General features: G+C 43.7%; 1 protein-coding gene across 1 annotated transcript in view; it reads left to right on the forward strand.

Annotated features, from left to right (window-relative positions):
* The first annotated feature begins 294 nt into the window (after positions 1-294).
* The window catches only part of Basp1 (brain abundant, membrane attached signal protein 1), a 43467-nt gene continuing 20104 nt past the window's right edge, over positions 295-23657 (forward strand). The window contains exon 1 of the mRNA XM_013514993.1: positions 295-316. The gene's annotated coding sequence lies outside the window, so the exon portion shown is untranslated. The remainder of the gene's footprint in view (positions 317-23657) is intronic.

Genomic DNA, 23657 nt, shown 5'->3' on the forward strand with positions numbered 1-23657 from the left:
CAGGGTACTGTGGTGTGGAGTTTCCACAGGAGCCCCAGTGATCTTTCGTTAGAGATCTCAAGTTCTGACTTCGCAGGGCTCACCCAGGTGGACTTCAGAAACCCGTTTTGAGAGTTTTCAGTGTTTGGTTTTCATGCACGTAGTTACAAGTGTTTGTCCCGGTCTTTGCCAGGGGGTTGTTAGGGTGAGATTGATAATATTTTCCCAGGTATGTGTTTCTTTTTTGACTCACAAGTGTATGTTCACCATTTTTCCTTCTTCAGTGCAATGGTTGACTGATGAGAAGCCCCAAGGAGGTTTGATTACGCCTTCACTGGTAACAAACGTATATGTCTTGCTCCTTTGCCTTTCTGTTCTAACTGGTTTTGTTTCTGCCGTGGGACAGCTTAGCTTTGATTTCATCTGTGCTGAAGTCCTGAGCGGGTGGGGTGGGGGCATTGTAGGAGACCTCAGCTGACCGAAATGGAGAGAGAGGTAACTGTAACTGTACCCAGAAGGGTAGCGAATGATCCCACAAAGGTAAGCGTTTCAGTTTTAAATGGGATGCTTTTAATGGGAACGGAGTTCTATTAATTTCCCTAAGACGTATTGACTGACTGTAACTCCGAACGGAGAGAGGATAACAAAAAAATAATTTAACAAAGAAATGAATGTAAAAGTCAACAGCTTTCGCATCTCCCCCGGTCACTCCAAAACCATGTTAATTACCTGTTGCTTAAAAAAAAAGTCACTTCTTGTGCTTTAAATTTTAATGCTGCCAGGAGCAACACATTCTTTGACCATAGCCTGTCTGAACGAACAGATGCTCCCCTGCTCCGGGGAGAAGGACATGGTGGGTGGGTCCAGGGGTCAGCTGGCAGATTAGGACACATGCACTCATGCCACCCCTTTAATTTGTGCTTTCTAGTCCGGGAGCTGTGTCTTGGCAGGTCTCACTTCTGTACTGATGCCCCTTGGTGAGACATGCCACCAAAGGAGGGTCCTGTATCATTTCTGTAGTGAGCATGCCAGGAATTTCCGGAAAAGGACGGAGAAGTTTACAGTGATGCAATATGAAAAGAAAAAATTAACCACTGTGTCTAAGGCAGGTGAAATAAACCAAAGCCAATTTTGAGCTGCGTGTGGTTCCTTTTGGAAAGGGAATGGGGAGATACATCGTTTTTTAAAAAAAGCCAAAGCAAAACCCATAGAGCATTAAGACAGTTGTTAATATTAGCAGCACACATGCGGCAAACCAGCAAGCCCTGACATGTTAGCAGCTGTTTGCATAATTTGTCTGGTAGAGGAGCTATCCAACACAGAGGACAAATGTTTTAGGATACGGATGTGCACAGGGGTTTGGGTGAGGTTTCCTTGCCTGGCGTGCATTTCCGTGAATCTGATTTGGGGACTGCGTTGGACTAGTGCCTCCCTATCTGCACAGTTCTAGTCTTGAGAAGGGCAGAGGCACCTGTGAGCAGTAGCATGTCGTGTTAAATATCCATGTCGGTAGCAGCCCTCTAAAAGGAGGAAATGGCTATGCTAGAGGCAAGTTTGAACAGGGTAATTTTGCAGCAGTGTTCCCGGATGGGGAGAGGGGAAAGCCATTCCTTTCCACTCCTAGGAGCTTCTGGATTCCCCACGTGTGGGCAGGATTGCTGGTAAGTACGGAATAGAAAGTACTGCTCCATCACTCGTGGTCAGCGCTCGTGCTGGCGGCAGGGCTGGCTCCTCCCAGGCCTCTCCTTGGCTGGCAGGTGGCCACCTTCCCTCTGGACCCTCCTGTGAGCTTCACCTCGCATGCCCCTGGTGTCTCTGTGTGTGTCCCAGGCTCTTCTCTTCTCAAGGGAGCCCAGTCAGGTCGGATTAGGGCCACTCTACTCATCTCAATTCTAACTTAACTACCCCATGAAAGGCCCTGTCTCCAGTCATAGTCTGGGGTGCTGAGGGTTAGGGTTTGACATGAATGTGAGGGGGCATGTTTGCGCCTCTGGGAATCCTGTTTCCCTTTAGGGAAGAGGGCTTGCAGGGCAGGGTAGCAGAGCTGTCTTCCCCAGGAAGAAGAGGGTGGGGTGGGGGTGAGAGCCAGGTTGACCCCTTTGACCCCAGGTGAGGCAAGCACAAGGGTTCCCATCTGACACGGGGTTGCAGAGAAGTTAATTCTCAAAGAGTCACCACACCTCTGGTGTGGGATTCAGAGTCAGGTTTCTGTGACTCCCCTGTCCCAAGAATACCACAGGGTGTGGGCAGGTCTTATTCCCTATGCTGGACTCAGGAGCAAGAGGGCTACACGGAGGACACCTCCGGATCCTCACCCCGGGGCTCTAGGCATCCTCTGCCTACCCATGGGCATGGACAGGGTGAAACCTTTTTCCTTCTGACCCGATATTATGTTGATTTCCTTCTGCTTGAAGAACAGTCCTGAGAGACCGAAGAGAGAGAACCGTTTGGTGCATGTGATGGAAAGGTGCGGCCGTGCTCAGTTGTGTGAATTAGAACGGCACTGTTCTGGGAGTTCCTTTCTAACTTAGGCGAAGCTCCTTTTAAAGTCTTTAACAACAGTAGCGAGGCTGGGGGTCCTTCCTCTTTCACACAGAGAGCTGACCAGCTGCACCGGCCAGTTTGAAATCCTACGCTAGAGCCGATGCTCATTGGTATGCATTCCCCAGACTGGATTGTAACAAGGGGCAGGTTTTACTGGAGAAAGACTTGGAGCTGAAGACATTTGAAGACAGGGCCTTTAAGATGCAGGTGTGGGAAAGTGGCTGACATTTAGGTGGATTTATAGTCCACTGGGGAAAGCCAGTGTAGGAATCTTGTGAAGTCTATGATGGTGACAGAAGTCAAGGTTAGTGAATTTTAGGGCCTTTCCAGGCCACAAAACAAGTAGTGATACTTAACGGGGTTCTTTGGAGGGAGATTCTTGACAGGTGTAGGAGTGGATGTGTCCACTCCTAACACTTGCAAAGAGTTCTTTTTTTTTTTTTTTTTGGTACCAGGAATCAAACTCAGGACGTTGTGCTTGCCAGGCAGGCACAAGGGGTTCTTCTTTAAAAAGCAGTCTGCAGTTCTGGGGGCTGCCCTCTTGAGTAATTCAGTCGTTGCTTTCCTGTTTTGAATTTTCACATTGTGTCACGTCCTGTTAACTATAGTGACAGAAGGGTGACCCCACTCATCCACAGTGACATGGAATATGATGATTTAATTTTACCACACCAGATAAAGAAGCCACTGACCCTAACATAATTGAGAGTGGAGGCTCTTTTAAAAATATCTTTCGTAAGAAATTTTACTGGAATATTATCTTCTGCATAAAACAAGTGGTGTGAGTTGTTTTAAATGTTTAAAATTTTTACTCTTATATGCAGTGTCTGTTCTTATGCTCTTGTCAGTGGCCATCTGTGGACGCCATCTTGCTTCTGCCTTCTTCCATTCGGGCCAGAAAGAGGGTGTTTGTGTCATGTCCTCAGAGCCCCACCTGGGATCCCAAGCTTCATTATCACTCACCTTTGCATGTTTCCTTTTATACCCTGAGCCTGCTGGGGTGTGCCACCTTCTCCTGGGGCACTAGCTTCTTAGTGGTCTCCTTTTAAATCCCAGTATGGCACTCCTCCACCAAAGACTTCCTGTCCTAGCTCTCTGTTTTAAAATTCAAAACCCATCACTGTTCTATAAGGTCATGAATATTCATCTTTGGTTTCTTCTTTGGCCACTTAAAAAGAAAAAAAGCCCCTACATCTCATAAAACTGGGCCTTTCTGTCCCTGAACTCACAAAAACTGATGTGATTATTTAATGTCCACCCCCCTAGTTAAAGCGTTCAGGAGGCAGGGATGTGTCAGTGTTTTTGATCCCTAACAGTGCCCTGTAACAATTCCGGGCACCTTCCAAAAGCTCCTATTTATTCTCTGCACGTTGTATTCGGGTGGGGCACACATTTCTTCTGAGAGTCGCCTTTGGCAGCTGAGATGACTTCCATAGAGGGACACTAAATTTCACCTCATCAGTGTGCTTACTATGAAGATGAATAGCTGATGAACTCCAATTAGTGTAATTATTCTGTTTCCAGGCACTAACCTCGGTAGTAATTGTCCTAACGCCCTGAGACATTACAAGCAATTAGTGCTGATGGCTCCTGCATCTGAGCTTTCTCCCAAGGTAGAGTCTCAAATGAGGAATAGAACTGTGTGTTATGTGTGGGAAACAAATAATATTACATGTGGGAACTTTTCAGAAAGACAGCACAATGAGTGAAATCTGGGACAGACTATAGTTGCCATTCCTTGTTTGTTGTTGCAAGTCATTGAATGTCATTGGTCTGTTTTGGATCAATCGTTATCGAGCAACTTAACCAATGCATTTTAACAGCAGCTTTTGTGAGGTTGGCCATGTAGGGCACCTAGATGAGCATGTGATTTCACGAGTTGATTATAAACTTACCAACGTAGTGATTGATTAATCGAGCCTGGATTCTGTGCTTGGACCATACACCTTCACTCTCTGAGTTCCTAGAGGTCAAGACCTTACTTCAGTCCCTGTGGGTGTCAGTTTCTACCACTGAACTGTGGTCAGTTTCTTCCACTGTGGTCCAGTAATCAGCCAGAGGTACACGTCTCATGGCTCTGTGATCTCGTGTTACACCTATGTGACTGAATTCTAAATGATCCCTTTGGTTTTGCTTCACGTCCAGGAACCAGGTTGTAATGACCCTTTAGGAAACATCACTGGCTTTTTATTTTTCATTTTTGGAGAGGAAGAAGCATAGTTAGGGCAACATTTGACTCACTCTTTTCCTAAGTGTCACTGGTCTTAATTTTAAGTAAGACTGTTCATTCGAGGTGAATATTTTCATCCTGAGATCTTTTATCAGGTCAGTGTCTAGTTTTGTTAAGCAGATTCTTATTGATGGAGTGCTTATTAAGTAAAGAATGTAGCTTCAGGAAAATACGTCCTCCATTTTTAAAGTAACTTGTAGTCCAGAAATAACAATTTAATTAAGAAATAATACTCCAATAAGTATGTCAACTCCCGCAATAGAATTTCCTCATTCTAAAACATTTTTAGATTTTGATACTTTATTTGCAAAATTTGTATTTTAACAGGGTCTTGTATATATTAGAACAGTAATTAGTGGAGCTGACTGTAGCATCTTTAGCGCCCGCAGTATGAGGTGAGGTGGGAGACCAAGACAGTCTCATACTAGCTACATAATTTATACCATCAACATTGCTGCTTTAACCATTAAGTCAACACTTTGTCTTACAACCGTCTCATTTTAAATGCATCCAGTTCATGAACTACCCCACGCTACCTCCTTTGGAAGAAAATGTTCCATCGCCTCCTACCCAGAGTCCCTCTGCCAACCTGCCTCGGGCATATTAGATAGATCTGAGGAGCCAGCCACAGGGCAAAGGAGCGCCCAGCCCTGACTGTCCAACCCACGGCGTCAAGTCAGTTTAATTGAAATTGGACAGCAGACTGAAAATAGAGCAGCAGTAATAGAATAGACAGGTGTTTTTTTTTTTTTTTTTTTTTTTTAGATTTCATTTCTTATGCTAAACACTGTTCAGAGTCCCTAACCTAAAGCCCCTGGCTTCTCACATGCCACACTTCACGTGTTGCTTAAGCCTTGGCTGAAGTCACAGAGTGCGTACTTGGATGTGTAATCAGCTGGGATGATGTAGTATTGATATCCAATACAAAGGTTATCTTGGTGACTGATATCTTTTTGGTGTTTATTTTCAAGACAATGATATTTTCTTTTATTTAAATTTTTCATTTAATCCTGGTGTAACATACTAATGATGGTAGTGATGCCATTTTGGCTTTAAAATGGGGGGGGGGGTGAAAACAGAAAACTGCCCCAGTTGCAGTAAGGAAGCCCAAGGCTTGACTGCTGTGGATGTTCAGATGTCACTGTCCGCCACCTCCAGGAGACATTCTGAATGGGCCTTTTGCTCTTGTAGCTGTATATGTCCTCTTTCTGTGACTGTGATTATTCTCTTTCTGCTCTTTAGTTACAGTGTGGGGTTGGATGAATATCATGTACACTTAAGCATTTGAAGACAGAAGTAAAAAAATTATATATACATAATATACATTTAAAAATTAATTAAAAGTTGCAAGTATTGCTTTTCTGAGGAATTCAGTCTCTGTTGAAAGACCAGTGGCATTTGTAAGGGTATTTCTAATACTAAGCTTTTAAAAAGAGTTTCAGATAGCTCCCAAATTATCTAAGTAAGTATTGGAAAGTTGTTTTTCTGCATACGAAAGAGCAACTAACATGAGCTTTTCGTACCCTCTTGAAAGCAACCTGGGAAAATACAAACCACATTAGAATATTGCAGAATTAATATTTATTTATTGATGTAACTGGAGACCACAGGACCTATTATCGTCCTTTAAGGGGCTTAAAGTTGGTGGAGGCAAACTAGTAAACCAGTAATTACAGTGATATAAGTACTGGTCTGTAGCTACATGGGATAGAGGCGTGAACCTGCAGATAGTCATTAAAGTAACTTCTTGGATCAATCATTACTTCTGTTTTTCCCTTTCCTACTGTCTTAGACCTCTTTTCACTTGTGAGCTGTGTGAGACTTCCCAAATTCAATCAGCTCTTGTTTAAAGGGTTTTATGTAAACATCACCTTAGAGACTATGGGAGAATTCAGGATTGATTGCATTTAGTTCAGAAGTCTTAATTACTAGATAGGAAAGATATCTAAGTTTCCATCCAACCCCAAATACTTCAGGATTAGAACATGAACAAGACAGCCAGTCCTTCATACACATAGGAACATGCTTTTTGTCTCGACAGTGTCCTCTCTGACCTCCTGGGAAAGTGTCCTCAGGCAGGGGCCCTCCCCCTGCCCTCCACTTGGTGAGATGGGCTACTTGGTTTGAGAAACAGAATTGCTGTATCTTCTATATTCAGTATCCCAAGACAAGCTCGCAAGAGTCCCCCTGAACTTTCAGATTGGGAAATTATTCCTTGAATCCAAGAAATGAATGGTATTTGTCCTTTGCTCTAGAGAAACATGTAATCTCTAGGGAGACGGGATGGGTGCTCATGGAAATGACTGAATTGCATGTAACATGGGTGAAGGAAGATTTTCTGTACGAAGGAAGCAAACCCGCTTTGAAATGTTAATTCCAGGGTTTCTTTGTGGGCTACGTGTGCTTGCAGGGCTGACACTGACAACAGATTGCTTTTCCATTCATTTTTCATAGGAATTATCTTTTTCTACATGTCTTAACAGATGTGGATATCATTTTTGCTCTGAAGTGCTGGTCTCTCTTGACTTCTGAACTGAACGTAGTTTGTGCAGGGATCTCTTCACCATGTTCATTTTCCTTTTGAACTCAACAAATATGGGGTGAACCCGTCTCTTACCACTGCTCCAGTCCAGCCGTCACTGTCCGTTTGGATTGCCATTTGCTGTCACTTATAATGGATGGTTGATTCTCAGCCTCTCAGAGGAATTCCTTGGATCTTGAGTCCTGCCTACCTGATTTTTCTTTTCCTAGAATATGAGACAGTTCTTGGACCAGAGTAATTGCTCAGTGCGAACAATGCATTAATCTTTGAAACTCTACCTCCAGGAGGAAAAAACCAAAAGTGATTTATTTTTACATGTCTAATTGTGTTTATTTTATACTTGTGGGCATCTTGGGCAAATCCTCCAAAGTTGGTTGATAAATGGGCATGAACGTTTATCATTCTCTGCTTTTTAAATGCTGTATTTAAATGGCTGCTGAGTATGTTCTGAGAGCATGTCTTAAAAGCTTTTCATGTCATTGCTTAAAAAAATGCAGAAATAATAATAGGAATGAAAGATTTATATCAAGACCCTGATGTCTGAAAGTTGGGTGGTTCAAATATGGTGGATAACAATTTCTTTGGATCTGTATCTTTAAAATGTTCTTAATAGGTTATTTTGATGTGCACAAACCACCATTCTGATACTAGATTTTGGGGTCCTGTGGACTTTTTTTAGGGATTCTTTCCTGTTTGAGAGTGTCCTGAACAAAGAGTTGGACAAGACATGGGAAAAAAAAGTAGTGAAGATTTACATTTATTGAAGTAGGAAGAGAAGTACGCTGTGAGAGTGAGAGCAGGCCTAGGAGCAGATTCACAGTGGCCCTGAGATTAATGATGGGCGTTTTCTATATCTCCCTTTCCTAGACTGCATTTCTTTCATTGTCAAACAAAGCATCTGGGGTGGTTGTCCTATCAGAAGTGCACTTGGGTTGACGTCAGGTCTAAAATGTCCTATCAAAGGCCTGCTTAGTTTTGTGCGAGATATAAATGAAGAATTGAAGATGGTGCCTTCTGATTGGTCTGATTGGTGCAGGATTTGTGATGTGTGTTCTGCACATGTGTCCTGGGTCTCTGTGATCAATTGCTCAGCTTCTCGATTCTGTGTATCAAAAAAGCTGATGTGCTACTCTGTAATTCCCTGCAACTTCCAAAAGTGAGGGTGTTTTGTGTACCTCAGAGCTTGCTCCAGCCCACAGAGCAGTAAACAACCAAGCATTCTTCACGGAGGTGTCATGAGGAAAGCTGAGAAGCCTGGCCGGGGAGGAACCCCAAAGGAATCTCTGGGCTCATGTGGAATGTGTCCTGAATTAAGACGTAGCCTGAGAGTTGATTCTTCACCTAAGCACTCTGGGGTGCATTTCATTTTGAAGAAGGAAGACGGCCTGACTCTGGATGAACTTGTCACAGTGTGGTGGTAGCTATGGAAACAAGGGTCTTCAAATGAGGTCCGGTGATCTCACCCTTCCTAGGTGGTTGCCCTGGATATGGGTCCCGGCGTCACCAAACCCATAAGAGACTGCTTGGGAGAAGAGGCTATTCCATCACAGAGGTGCTCACTTGGAGGGGTGGTGGGGTAGGGTTCCTCTCCCTGTCCTGGGTCACGTTCTCTCTCTGGATGGAGCTGAACAGTTGCCACTCCTCCTGCTTCTGATGTGTTGTGAGACGAAAAATATTTTTTAATACCTAATCTATTGTCTGAGTGCTTTTCTGTTTCTTTCTCTATTTTAGCTGCTCCCCTTTTTTAGGACACCATTGGACTTTTTCTCAAAAATCTCTCAGGATATAACTAGGTTCTCATCACCTTAGCCTTCTTCTCCAGCAAAAGTAGTCGCTGTTTTCAACCAGCCCGATCTGTGTAGCTGGCTATCTGAGTTTTTATTTAGCCAAAATAAAACTTCAAAGAAAAGAGGAGAAGCTTGAGCCTCCCTCTTCTTCCTTTCAACTAACACCCACCGATGTTTATCTTGGAAATAATTTGACGTTTATTTGATGAAACATGTAGTTAAGTGTTAATGGAGACTCAGGTCAAGCACGCAGGCAGCGTGGAGAAAGCCGTAGTGTTTGGAGTTGCGCGTTCACGCAGGGCGTTCTCTCCGGAGCCCGAGAGCGCTTGCCTGGCCCCGGGTCATCTCAGTGGAATGTCCTGAAGCAGGGCCCTGGCCAGTTCCAGTCCGAACCTGACCTATCTTTTCCTCTTCATCTCCTGCCACATTTCTTTCTTTCAGTGCCATCTTCTCTTCCAGCCCAGTGAACTGTCCGTACTTTCTGACACATATCTAAGGGGTGGCCCAAATTATATAACCATTTAGACGTGACTCATTATGAAAGGTGTTTAGATATTGATATGACTTCATCATGAGTTCTCAAAGGATGTGTGGAAATCTCTTAGGAGTGTCAGCTGTCCCACACCAGTTTTCTGTTCGACTTTGCTGTCCTTGGTCCCCTTGTACTGCTTTTCCCACTCCAGTGAGGACTTCCTAGCTCTCCAATAAATAGGTAGGAAAGGGGACTTGGCCTCGTCGTAGGCATTTCAGCTTAGTTCATCTAATGTGTGACTGATGGAGAATAAACCCACACAACTTTTTTCGTGACCTCAATAGTCAGTCAACTCACGACTAAGTACTGCTCCCTGGGTTCAGCCCTTTGTGGGAGAAGGTGTGGCACGTGTGAAAAACCCCCCATTCACTGTGGAAAATTATTTTTGAGGTCGCCACACTCAGTGTCCAAATAAAGTAGATCGCTGCTAATAAAGACGGAAGAAGGCCATTTCCTTGGTGATAGCCGTGGACCCCGTGCTGGGGTGTGGGTGACAGTGTCCTGAAGGATGGATGGGTTCAGGCGACCTAGGTCATTCACCTCGTGACTCATCTCCGCTTCTCTTTCTTCCAGACCTTTGTGGAGTAATCCTCCTTGGGACCCAGTGAGGAATTTTAGGAATTTTAGGATGTGCGGTACATCTGCATCTGAGTGGTCTTTCATAGCTGAAAACATAAGCTTAAATTAGTGAAGCGAAACCTCTGTAGTCTGGACGCCCTTCAAATCTGTTCACTTGGGCCCCTTCAGATCCTCTTTCATGGTAACCACCATGTGGAAATGCACCTCGGTCGGGTGTGGCATTTACTTCTTCTTCATTAGTCAGTGCCTCTGTGCTAGGAGCTCTTTGTGGAGACATCACGCAGAAGGCCCCTACGCTGTGGTTTGGATGTGTGCCCCTCCCCAGTTCATGTGTTGGAACCTAATGCCCCGTGTGACAGTGCTAAAGGGGAGGCTCTTGGAAAGTGACGAAGACGTGAGCTTTCTACTTCTGTGAATGAGGTGAGGGTTCTTAGAGAAGAAGTTGCTGGAGCACCCCAAGCCCCTTTCATCTTTGATCTCGGACTTCCACCCCCCAGAAGAGAGGGACATAAATTAGTGGTATGTTACTTCATCTAAAGTATTTTGGTATAGTGGGAGGAATGGACTAAGGTATCCTACTGAACAAAAAGACTAGATGGTTATACTTTGAATTCTAAGGTGATAACGTAAGACCATCATTACAGGGCAAGTGAAACTAAGAAGAGATTTATTTTTAAATTAACCAAAACATTTTATAATCTCTTTTGTTGAAAATATTGCCAAATAAACTCTTTCAGTCTACTGAAAACAGGCTTGCCTAGTATTTACTCGGTAGAAGCAGGCAGTGATCTAAGCTGCACGAGGACTGACACTTCAGAATACAGCTGGGCACAGCAGGTATTATTGTCCTTCCATTGTGCAGAAAAGGAAACTGTGGCACAGCCAGTGTGACCTAGGACGTTTTAATGCACGTCCTTGTTTTTGATGTGGAGGCATTCCGGTCAACGGAAACTTAATCTTTATTAGTTGTAGCAACTTTGACCTTTTAAAACTGGTGCTGTCTGTTAGGGGCATTTTTGGGAATGAAATGCCTCTTGTGTGGGAATGGAATGGAACCTATGTGCCCAACCTTGGACTGTGCTGGGCTGGAGTCAGGCAGGCCTAAGGACTGAGTCACAGAAACACACCAGAATCTCCTACCAGCAGCTGGAGAATTTGAGAACAAGGCTGCAGAACTAGTAAAAGAACTGAGGCAGGAGGACCGTGAGTTTGAGGCCAGCCTGCACTACATAGTGAGAAATTTTCTCAAAAAAACAAAAGCCCCAAGTCCCCAAAAGCAAGCAAACAAGCAGACAAAAAAACTAGTATGTGAAACTATCATGAAAACTTGGGTTTAACTGGCGTGGCACTGTGCCCCACGTCTGTAATTCTGGTTCTCTGGGAGGCTGAGGCAGCATGATTGGAAATTTAGGCCCAACCTGGGCAGCTTAGCAATTTAGAGACCCTGTCTTAAAATAAAAAGTGGAAAAAGAGCTGAGAATGTAGCTCAAAGGAAAGGCTTTGGGGGTCAGTCTCCAATACCAGAGAAAATAAAACAAAAAGCCTTAGGTTTTCTGAGACTTAATCTTTTTTCCAAAAATTAAGTCAAGAGGGGCTCTAAAAGGAGATACTGAGCCATATGTCTCTCAAAGTGCTAAGTGTGGTGCATTTTAAGGGTCAGTGGCTGTCTCTAAAAGGTAATGCCTTTCTCACTCACTCCCGTTCTGCATATGTTTTGGTGACCAAGGAAGGAATAATATTTTATTATGTCTATCTTACACCAAGGAGCAATTCTTTGCTGTACCCTTCATCTTTCTAGCGATTACTGGGAACTACAGTGGAACATTTGGACTACAGCAGATTCTCTTTTTTATCAGTGACTCAATTGTTAGTGAAAAGATGAGGAATGGAAGGAGTTTTCGTATCTACCCGTTGTCTGAGGAGAGAATGATCCTGAGAATGATCCTTGTCTTTCACTTTATAGACTTTACTTTTTAGACCAGTTTTATATTCACAGAAAAATAGATCCGAAGGTAGAGAGATCTCCCCTATGCTGCCTTCTGCCTTTCCCACTATAAACATTCCCTGTCGCGTGTCAGCATTCCCTGCCCAAAGGTGTGTTAGTTACAGATGACGAACCTGTATCTACACAGGGTGGTCACCTAGAGTGCAGAATTTACAATGGAGTTCACGTTGGTGCTATGCGTTCTGGGGATGTGGATGCATTTCTAGTGACATGGGTCTCTACCCACCATTATGGTATCATAATGTTGTCTCTTCATAAATGCGGAAGTCAGAGCTTCTTACTTAATTTAAAAGGGATTAAATGACTGTAAGCGGATGTTATACCATTATGTCTCTGTGCTTAAAGAATTGATAATGCTTGCATTATAACTTTAAATAACCACAAAAATGGCTAATGTTATTTGTAATAGTATATACAGGTTTATAATATCTTTCTGTAGTGGAAATGAGTCTATAAAAAAATCAGCTCAGTTTTTTAAAGCATTATTTTTTTCCCTCTGACATGGTTTCCTGTGAGAAGGGGCATATCTTTTAATAGGTAAACATGTCCTTGAAGTGTTTTGTATAAGCCTTCTATCCCCATAAATCAGTGCCTCTCTTAAAAGCTGCCTATCAAAGCAGTTTGTGTGTAAAGTGAAAGGAATGTTCTGGAACATTCATAGACTCTGGCTTTCAGCAGACTCATGTGGCAGCTGATGAAAGCACATCGTGGTAAACTCACCTGGATTTAAATCCTTGTTTCATCCTTTGTTTACGTCTTACCTTGGCTTGGGCTGGCTCCTCCCACCTTCTTAGCTTGATTACCTGCATCTACTTGATGGTACCACGTCTACCTCCTGCTGCTGTAAAGATAAGCCAGGCTGACAGTGACTCCTCCTAGGAGGTAGTTGTTTCTGTCATTCCCGTCCTGGCTCTAGTCTAGAGCTTGGTTTTTTGAAAGCACTTGAAATGCATTGCACTTACTTTGTTTGTCAATAGCCCTCATGTGTTGGGGCACCATGTGTGACCATAGGATGCTGTGGCTGCTGACGCTGTCTTCTTTGTGTGTGACCCTAGCCATCTCCCTCACTGGCCTGCAGTGAGCCCTGTATCTGTCTCAGGGTGCTGTACCTCCAATATCCTGCACCTTGGTCTTCCTTGAATACTTGTCCGCTGCCAGCAGGACACGGTGCACTGCCATTCTTGCCAAAATGCTCATCAGGCACAATTTTTCAGGGGCAGTAAGTTCTGGAATAGGGTCAAGTTAATTCTTGGGAAATACATCCTGACACAGTACTAAGTATAAAGCAGGGTTGACGATCTCGACCTGATGTATTAGGTTCTCAAGTACTGGAAGATAACTTTCAAGTTGGTGAAAATCTGTACTTCAAAATATTTCTGATATACATTTTCTTGGTAATGTATATGTTATACATTCCCAGAGTCTGGAGGATAGAGGAAGTAGGTGAAAGGTTGGTCTGATATCCTGTATTATTTTCAAACAGGTAAGTTAGCCCATGCCAGTATAAAGGAATTTGCTCTTGTGAGTTATCTACATTAGTTTTGGGTTGGGTTGTGTATGGTGTCACTTACCTTGGTTTGTCTTTGTGTACAGGTAAAGATTATATTGAGCCTTAACCGTGAATACATGTACATAAACCAGTTCACTACAATGAGTGTTTTTATCATGTGTTGTTGATGAATTAATACATTAAAAAGGCATAACGGTGTTATTCCATACCAAGGAGACACATTCTGGCTTAAGAATACATGGTGTCTAGGTAGTAACTCCTGATTTGGGGCCTGATGTTGGACACTGGGTCTGGAGACACCTGTGGAGTCATCTCAGATAGAGGAGTTCATGACAGAAAGGCCTCTGAGTTATCCACAAGCACACATTCCTACTGTATACACTATCAGAACTTGAAGGTACATTTTAACCTAAATGAGACTTAACAGAAGTAGGCGCTGAGTACATATTTGTGTTTATATACACTGAATATTCTCATCATCATAGATTTTAAAGTTACTTGAATGTCTGCATTAAAATAAGACCCCCAAGTGTCTATCATAAATAATACTAAAAATTATTTTTGTTCTCTCCCATTTTGAAGATGCAGTTTATTTCATCATTACCCATTTTGTGTTATCTCAGTAAAGCTAGTTCATTAGCATTTTTTTTTTTTTTGTTTTTTTGTTTGTTTTCCGGTACCAGGAATAGAACTCATGACCTCAGGCTTGCCAGGCAGGCGCTGTGCTGCTGAGCTAAATCCCCAGTCCATTAGCATTGTTTGATTCACTACTATAATAGACATTTTCTAAATGTTTAATCTGAAATGCCAAGTATATTATATATTTGTATTCAGGAGACCAAAGCTATAAATACTCCTGTTTCCAGAATTAATTCTATTTTTATCAACATCACTTAAACATCTTAATATATGAGATTCTGAGCTTAATAATATTTTAAATAATTGTATTGACTTTTAAAAATTATTAAATTCTGCATAGGATGCTATATGTTTTCCCTCTAGACAGGGAAGATTCTTGGTCTTTATTATTGGTCCCCCTTTTTCAAAAAGCAAGAGTGTAGATAAAAATTGCTGGAGGAGAGGAAGAGAAAAACAAGAAAGGGATCAGGCAGAGGAGTATAGAAGTTGAGATGGAAGACATTGACACCAGAGTAACCAAGGTGTTACATCAAAGCACCAGGATTCAGAACCATATCTGGGAGAGCCTGAGATTCATGTCAGCTTTCATGGAGACAGAAGGTGAAACTGGGGGACAGTTGTGAATTACCGATAAGTTGAATAATATCAAAGACATGTACGGATAGAAAGAAAAATATCAAGGAAAATGAAACAACAGGATATGCTTTAGAATTTTCTAGAAGAATTGAGAAATGCTTCTTGATAGAGTCCTGTCATACACAGAGGTATCTGGAGGAGGTCTTTCTGCTGGGCACAATAGCCACAATGTGTACACCATTTTTGGGGGTGGCTTGCTTCTTTGGAGGACAATAGAGATGGCTGAGGAAGAACAGATATTTCCTGTAAAAGGCCTTAGGAAAGGTAGAGATGCTAGATCACAGTTCTGTAGCCATCCTGAAGACTGTGGCTGAAAGTTGGCTGTGGGAAACCCATGGGGACAGGTCCTTCAAGTCATGAACACTGAGGAACAGTAGAACCAAGGTTCTCAAAGCTACAACCTCATCCAGCTCCTATCATTATTAGTGGGAGGAGAAGGAGGGTTGAAGCTGACATACATAAAAGCTAGTGGACTTGAGAAGGGGAATTTTAGATTTAAATGGGTTCTTGGTTATTATTTAAATCACTTAATTTGAATTTATGTTAATTTATCTCATTATTAGTGACACTGTGCTATGCTTCTGGTCAGCTTGCATCACTGTGACTAGGTACAGGCTTAGCAGGATGTGCATAGTTTTGAAACATCTAGATCCTCCTTATTTTCTAACTGCTGATTTTCCCAGTTTACTTTTCAAACCTTTCTATAAGACAGCCTTTTTAAAAATTGCCCATTTGTTCCCTTTCAGGCTCTGAGGATCTGAACTCTTTGGCTGTGGCCAATGGGTCTCATCTTTGATCAGGTATCTTTTATCACTTCATGAAAGTGTTTGGATTTCTGCATGTTGGATTTTTACTTAAAGTTCTGAACATACAAAGTCCTGGCCACTGAGAGGGCTTTTGATCCAGGTACCAGAGAGGGAGAAAGAGCCCCACAGGTTTTGTGAGCCAGACGGATCCTGACTTCATACATGTTGACAATCATGCTATTGTTATGTTGTCATTTGGTTCAGAGCATCAAAAACTAAACATATTATTGGGCCTTCATTCAGCTGCAGAGAAGTAGGCTGAATTCTAGTCCACCTAATGGATGTATTTTCTGTGTACATTCAGGCTTTGGGACTGGTCCGGAGTTGTAACTCTTCATCACAAATGCCCCTTCTTCAAAAGGTGGTGGTGGTTAGCAGACAACTTTCACGTGGCCTGTAAAGTTCCTAGGCCAGCTTGCAAGCTTGCCTTTCATGGCATAATTCCTCAGTGAGGCTTATGAAATTGCATCTCAGCTTGAGACAGTGGCAGCTGTGAAGTAAGGCTGATTGGTGCCCTGGTGATTCATGTCTAAGTTCATATTAACTCTAAAAATCAGTAGACTTCCTGGTATGCAAAGCAGGGGTAGGTGTATTCCAGAGAACTTGGTAACCATCTTGCATGTGTGTTGTGCCTCCAGCAGTGATACCTCTCTTCCTGGTGAGGACATCAGAGAAATCTTGAATCTTTACACCCCACACTGCCATGAAGTTGTCTAGGTCTCTTGGCCCAGGTCATTCACTTCCTCTACCTTGTTCTTGATTCCTTTTAGTTACTTTTCTCTCGTTGCTGAGACAAAATACCCGACACTTAAAGGGGAGAGGTTTATTTAGCTTATAGTTTGTAGAGGTTTCAGTCCACAGTGAGCTGGCTCCAAGGCAGCGTGGCAGAGGGGCAACAGTTCATGGCCATGGAAGACAGATAAAGCAAAAGAGAGAGAGTGGAGAGGCAAGCCTCTTTCTGTGCCTTGTATTGTATGCAGGCTACCTGCCCTAGGGCAGGTGTAGCATTCACACCCATAATCCCAGCATAGGACTATGAATCAATCATGAACTCTAGATTCAGCCACCTATGAAATGCCTGCACCCCATGACTATATGAGGCTTTGGGGGGACATCTGGACACAAACCACAACATGGTTACTTACTTAGTTAAATCACTTGCATATTCCAGACCTAAGTTAGTGGCCAGTGATCTCACGCTAGCCAGTATTCCAGTAAGTGTATCGCTGCCCATCTGTGGTCCTGTTGTCGGGATTCTCACTTCTGCTGTCAACGCCGCAATCCTGCTGGCTTACACTTATATTTACCCCAGTACCTGTAAACTATTGTGGTTAAAGGACCCAGGTCACATCCTGTGTCTTATTGGAAGCAACCTCTGTCATGAGCTCAGTGTATTCATTTGATGTGAAAGCAGTAATGTTATTGTTTCTTTAAAGAGAGAGTCTTCCCTTATCATATACTATGTACCCTAGTTATTGCTGTTATAAATAAAAGTTTTCCTGATTGTTCGTATATATGTGATGCTAGCTCTATAATGGACTATAATTCTATGCTACTTTTCTGTGCCAGTTGAAGCCTGGGAAAGTTGCTGCAGCAAAGCCATAAAAAATCCCCTTCAGCTTGAGTTGGACGTTACTCTGAGGTGTTTAATAATCCTTACCATAAGATACTGTAGTCCAGTGTCTGTTCTGTGATTAAAATGGTCAGTGCATCTGCCTGAGTATTCATAAAACCAGGTTCAGACCTGGCAGTGTTCTTTTGAGCTCAGGACAGCAGCTAGGGTATCCCACTGCAGAATGTGATTGACTTTCATCACACAGTACAGCCCCATGGGTGTGTGCACGTGTGAGAGAAGATGGCACAGAATGACCCTTTATACTGTAATCTCTTGAGAAAACCATACACCACATTGCAGTGTGCTTTCCTGTTTTGGGTACCAGGACTTGAACTCAGGACCTTGCACTTGCCAGGCAGGCGCTGTGCATTGAGCTACATCCCCAGCCCGCAGCTCTGCTTTTCTATAGCTCATAAAGTACATTGGCCTACAAAAGCAACTGTTTTAGGGCTCCTTGATTTCTTTTTTCCCTGCTGTATCACAGTCCCACGGCTCTAGCGTCTCTTAATAATAGAGACCATGCTCTGTATTAAAATGAGCGCAGGGGCTGGGGATTTAGCTCAGCAGCACAGCGCCTGCCTGGCAAGCATGAGGTCGTGAGTTCGATTCCTGGTACTGGAAAAAACCAAACAAAAACAAAAACAAAAGCAAAAACAATAAAATGAGCCCATACTCACATCCCAAATGAAATGTAATTTGCATAACTATGAGTGTGTCCAGTTGTAGAAGGTAATCCGCACAACTCTTACTGTCGGCAAATGCTGATTAATTAAAATCTGGAGGTCTTCTGGGTGTTTTGGAGCCACTACTTTATTTTTGAAATTGAATAGTACAGGTGTGAGGGCCCTGTGAGCTCTGCCGCCTCCCCTGTGCCCGAGGCCCAATCAGGAACTGTGCCTGTCCTGTGGCTTCTTCTCTAGGCAGGTCTGACAGGGTGGGGGGCAGTGAATGCCCGCCTTCCCGCAGCCTCACTTTTCTGCTGCTTTTGCACAGGAGAAAATGCAGTGAGAGGTGAGAGGCCGCCTGCTCCTCTCCTTTCCGTGCCTGTAGCAGCGTGTCAGGGTTCTTCTTAAATTGGCTTGCGGCCTTTATGCCCTTTGGCGCTGCAGGTCCTTCTGAGCTGTGGGCCGGAAGAGCCTGGGTGGAAGGAGTTAACTGGTGAGGAACCAGAAGAGGCTGACGCACTCCCTACTTCCATGACACCTTGTCTGTTAGATTCAATCTGAATAAAATCTAAATAGAATTAAAAAAAAGTGGGGATGGTGCTGGGAATCCAACCCAGGGCTTCACCCATGCTAGGCAAATGCGCTACCACTGAGAGCCCCTCACTTAAATTTTTTTTGAGCCAGTTTCACTGTGTACCCCAGCCTGACAATCCTCCTGCCTCAGCCTCTCAAGTGGCTGGGATTACACGTGTGTACCACCTCACTCACCTTCTAAATCAAACTGTTAAAAATGCAAAGGGCTTGTGTGTAGGTAGTGATATGAAGTGGGGTTAAAGGAAAGTATGCCAGCGTGCGCTTCTGTCTTCTCGCACTGTGCGGCGGCGTTCTAAACAGATGTCAAGTGAGGAAATTACATAAGCAGTGGAGGACGGAGGTGATGGTGGTGCAGGGTCGCCCAGCAACAGCCCTGGGCAGTGGGTTAGGCGGTGGTTCTAGTCTAGACTCTGGGATCTGAATCCTGGAACAGCTGAAGGTTCAGTAGGTGAGGAAAGTAGCAAGGAGCTCCCCAGGAGAAATCTAGCCTTGGAGGCTCCCGAGGGACAGGATGTGCCTGTGGAGCTCGGGTTAGAGCCTGCAGCGCCGCGGGTTCGACTCAGGACCTGGAGGTGGAGATGAAGGAAGCTTGGCCTCCCTCAGGGCTCTGGAAACTGCAATGGGAGGATCTCGAGATGAGCAAGGGGCTGAGTGAATGCAGGGCTAGGGTGACCCTGTGACTGACAGAGGCCAGGAGGCCGGGCTGAGGTTGAAAAGGAGGCGTCAGGTCTGGGCGAGCTGCAGGGAAGCGCTGACCGGGTTGAGGTGAGTGAGTGCACGGTGAGAGGCGGCTGGCTATGCTTTCTCTTCACTCTGCAACTCATGTGAGCGCTGGAAAGGGAGCCAAGGGATGGAGGGAGGCGAGGGGGTAAGAAGAGTGAAGGTGTGTTATGCACACTCCCGACCCCCAGGGGAAAGTGCTGCTGATGCACTGTAGACTACTGAAAGCAGCACCTGCGGAGGGGCCAGGCGCGATGTAATTGGAAGGGCGGCACACGACCGTGCTGAGAAGGACCCTGGGTCTGTTGCCTTTAGTGTTTGGAAAACCTCCCTCATATACCGATATTCATATCCCTCTTTTCTCCTTGTGAAAAGGCAAACTCACAGGGTAGGGGACTCCCTCCACCCTGTGCAGCGGAAAGGGAAGGACTCTTGCTTGCAAGCCCAGCAAGGTTTTTGGCTTCCGGTCTCTGTGGACTTTGTATTGTAGCTTGTTGGCTTCTGGGGAAGCTACATGACATGTCCAGAGTATTTGACCTGATAAGGGCTGTGTTTTTGTTTTCGTTTTGTGTTTTGAGATAGGGCCTCGCTGTGTAGCCCAGGCTGTAGTTCTGTGTGATCCTCCTGCCTCAGCCGCGTGCTGGGATTGCAGGTGTGCGCCACCACGCCCGGCCTGGGGCTGTGTTTCTACTGTAACCGAAGCCTCCTTGCGCTTAGTCAGTCACAGCATCACAATAAATGAGTAGAGAAATTTTTTTAAAGACGCTTGTTTCCCAGTGTTAACACATTCCCACAGGACTTTCTCTTTCACTGCTAATGTGGTTGCGAGCCAAAACATGTATGATGAGTCTCTGCAGTACCCTGTAGACCTGAGTCACACTCTCATGTGAGTGTAGGAACGGAGTCACTGGGCCAGGTATGTTCATCCGAGACTCCAGACATGGCTCGGGGAGCTTGTTCTTCCAGGACCAGATAGAAATATTTTAGGCTTTGCCAGCTGTACATCTCAGTTATTTAACTCTGCTCTTGGAGGGTGCAACAGCTACAAAAAATATGACCATAAAGTTCAGTAAAACTTTAAAGACGAGCAGGCTGCCCAATCTGCTGACCCTGGCTTAGAAGGAAGGGTTAAGTTCTAGACTTTCCAGTTACAACCCAGCAAGTAAAATCATCAAATGATTGACTGAAAATAGTCAATTGTTATTCTTTTTCATTTCCAGTATTCAAAATACTTAGTTACTTTTTTAAAAAAAAGAAAAATGCATTTCTATAGTGATCTCTTTCAAGTGTAATGATGGTTTTAGGAGAACAGATGTGAAGTATGAGATTTGATTCCCCGCTATCTTTTATTTTTTGTGTGTAACCTTGATGAAAGTCTGAGTAGTCAAGGTCCTCTCGGTCACAGCGTAATCCATGACTTTCAAAACTACCCTGTAAATCACAGAGACCCAGCCTGGGATATAGCTCAGTGGCACAAGCGCCTGCCTGGCAAGTGCGAGGTCCTGAGTTCGATTCCTAGCACAACAACAATGAAAAAATAAATCACGGAGACCCCTATTAAATCAAATTGAGAAACTGACTCACTTTGGTCCCCTTCTGTGCCTACCCCGATTCCATGGGTGCAGACTGGGGTTGAGGAAAGGCTTGGATCCATAGATTATTAGCCAATTTACATACATTTTGTTCGCCTCTCATGAGGCCATTAACACACCCAGCAGACTTTATGCAACATAGAAACCCTCAACATTAGGGGCTGGGGATTTAGCTCAGCGGCAAAAGCGCCTGCCTGGCAAGCGCAAGGTCGTGAGTTCGGTTCCCGGTACTGGAGAAAAACAAAAAAAAAAAAAAAAAAAAAAAAGAAACCCTCAACATTGTTTACTATAGCTGGTGTTTTTATTTACATTATTCAGAAGATGAGCATGGCTATTTTCGAAAGTATTATAAGTGGGATTTTCATGTCAATAATGTAACATAATGTGTTCTAATTGCATATCCTCATTTGGACTTTATTTTAGAGTTTTTGGTAATTTGAACTACGCTGGATCTTGAAGGGAAAATAGATTTTTTTTCTCATAAAAGAGAACAAACTAGGAGGATTTTAGCATCTTGTATGCAAATGAGAGCTGATTATGATAAATGGGCGGAATTAATTTTTAAAAGAATTGCAAACGAGTCGTCTGTTTTTTCTAGCAGTTAACTCCCATTTATTTGTAAGTACAAAGGCTTATTTCTGCTAAAATAACCACAGTGCATCGTTTGTGTTCATTTCCAAGGTGCTTTGCCTCCCTAGCAGGCTGTGGAGAACGCCGTGGTCCCTCGGCGCGAGGTGCCTTAGCAGATGTGCCTGCATAGGGCTTCCAAGTGCTGTTATCTGTGTGGTCTTTGGGCTGCCTCCTGGCTGCAGGGAACCAAATATTCCTCTTGGTGCAGAAGATTTCCTGATGTCAGAGTGATTCGGGAGCTGGGAAGACCCTGGGAAATCGTCAGCACCTGTACTAATCAACCATGACTGTCAAGTTTCATTAATTCCAAGTAAAGGGAGACAGTTTGTCGGAGAGGTTGGTACAGATTTTTGTAGACTTTTTGGAAGTTCAGTTCATGTGCAGTGGATCGTCAGCATGTAAGGAAGTGCTCCCTGGACTGCTTTCATAACTGCATTTATTTCCCAGATTTCTTTGGACAAGAATGCAAGTTGCGTGTTTCAGTCCTCACAAAGTGTAACTCCCATGATCTAGAATATTGAAAAATTTCTGTATACCATGCTTTGTCCTGATCCTAAGATGTTTTAGGCTGAAATGGGAAAAAGAAGCCCATTATAAAAATGGAGAGGAGTAAACCTTAAAATAACATGTGTGTTGGGCATCTCTACTTTGGTAGTTCCCTCATAGGAGAACCTATTTCAGTTGGCACCCAAGGAAGTAGCAGTGCTGTGATACAGAGCCTTATCTTCGTAGTTTTTCCCTCTTTTATGCATGCTCTTAGGTAACTTCCACTCTGCTCCTTCTTTGTATTAATAAGAAAGTCAAAGGCAAACATTTTGCGCATCAAAACGGACAGTGGAAACATTCAGGATGGATTTAACATGAGGATATGGATCTGACTTATACAGTCCAACAAAACTCAGCTTCGATAAAGATTTTTGCTTTTTTTCCTCATGTCTTATGGCAATTTATTCTAACCAGCCATGTTTCATTTATTGTTCTGAGACTCCTTGTTCAAACATATTTTGAATCTGCAGTTTTTTTTATATTGGTACTCACTCATGCTTTCCATACAGGAAGTTTCAGAGATGAACATAAAAGAAATGTTGTGTGTAGACATATGAGGACAGGTTCAGATCACAAGAGGTAGGGGATTGTGTTCCCTCAAATTCTTTTCTCTTTGGTTTAACTTCATCTATTTTAGGACCTTCTAGCTCATGTTAATGCCATAGTACAATAATCTACCCACTTAATACTATAATAAGTTCAGTAGGATTTCCCCATTAAAATAGAATTGTGAGTCACAGCTTACTATTACCTTCCAAGCGTGTATGCCATGCTTCCTTAACATCTGAGAGTCATGTGGAATTGGAGGCTGTTGTGTGTTTTGAAATCTCTTACCCCCCTTTGGGTGCCCAGTGTCAGCCAGGAAGTCCTGCAATTCGTAAGCCACCACTCCTCGTGGTGTTACAGGGAGAGGGGGCTGTGAGGTACAGGGTGGGTTGTGGGCATGAACTGGGTTACTGAAAATCTTTACTGAAGCTGAGTTTTGCTGGATTGTATAAGTCAGATCCGTATTCTCATGTTAAATCCATCCTGAATGTTTCCACTGTCCGTTTTAACTCGATAAAATGTTTGCTTTTGACTTTCTTATTAATACAGCACTACTGACTTCTAATGTATTTGTTGCAACTTCAAGGTTGCTCAAGTCTCACGCTGTCACTGGATGTTCTATTTTGCAACATCCTGCACGGCAGCATAGGTTTAGAGGCGGGGTCAGGGGGTGGTGGTGTTCCAGACGTCCACAGGCAGGGGCCATGATTCCGTGTATAGGGTAAGACACTAGGTCTACCCCGCAGAGGGAATTTGTGCCCGACTGAATGCGTCTGGAGGTGTCCTGTTACTGACACCTCCAGATTTGTTATTTCACTTGTTCCTTGTTTGTCTGCTATCTGCCTTCTTCTTACCCTTGCTTCCAGCACCCTGCTGCTCAGCAGCACCCGCCTTGGTCTGTATCTCAGACGGTGCACCAAGAAATTTGAAGAGAGGCTCCAGAAAGCATCCTGGAGCAAG

Source organism: Chinchilla lanigera, unplaced genomic scaffold (assembly GCF_000276665.1).
Source record: "Chinchilla lanigera isolate Chin_1 unplaced genomic scaffold, ChiLan1.0 scaffold00025, whole genome shotgun sequence".
In the NCBI taxonomy this organism is placed as follows: Eukaryota; Metazoa; Chordata; class Mammalia; order Rodentia; family Chinchillidae; genus Chinchilla; species Chinchilla lanigera.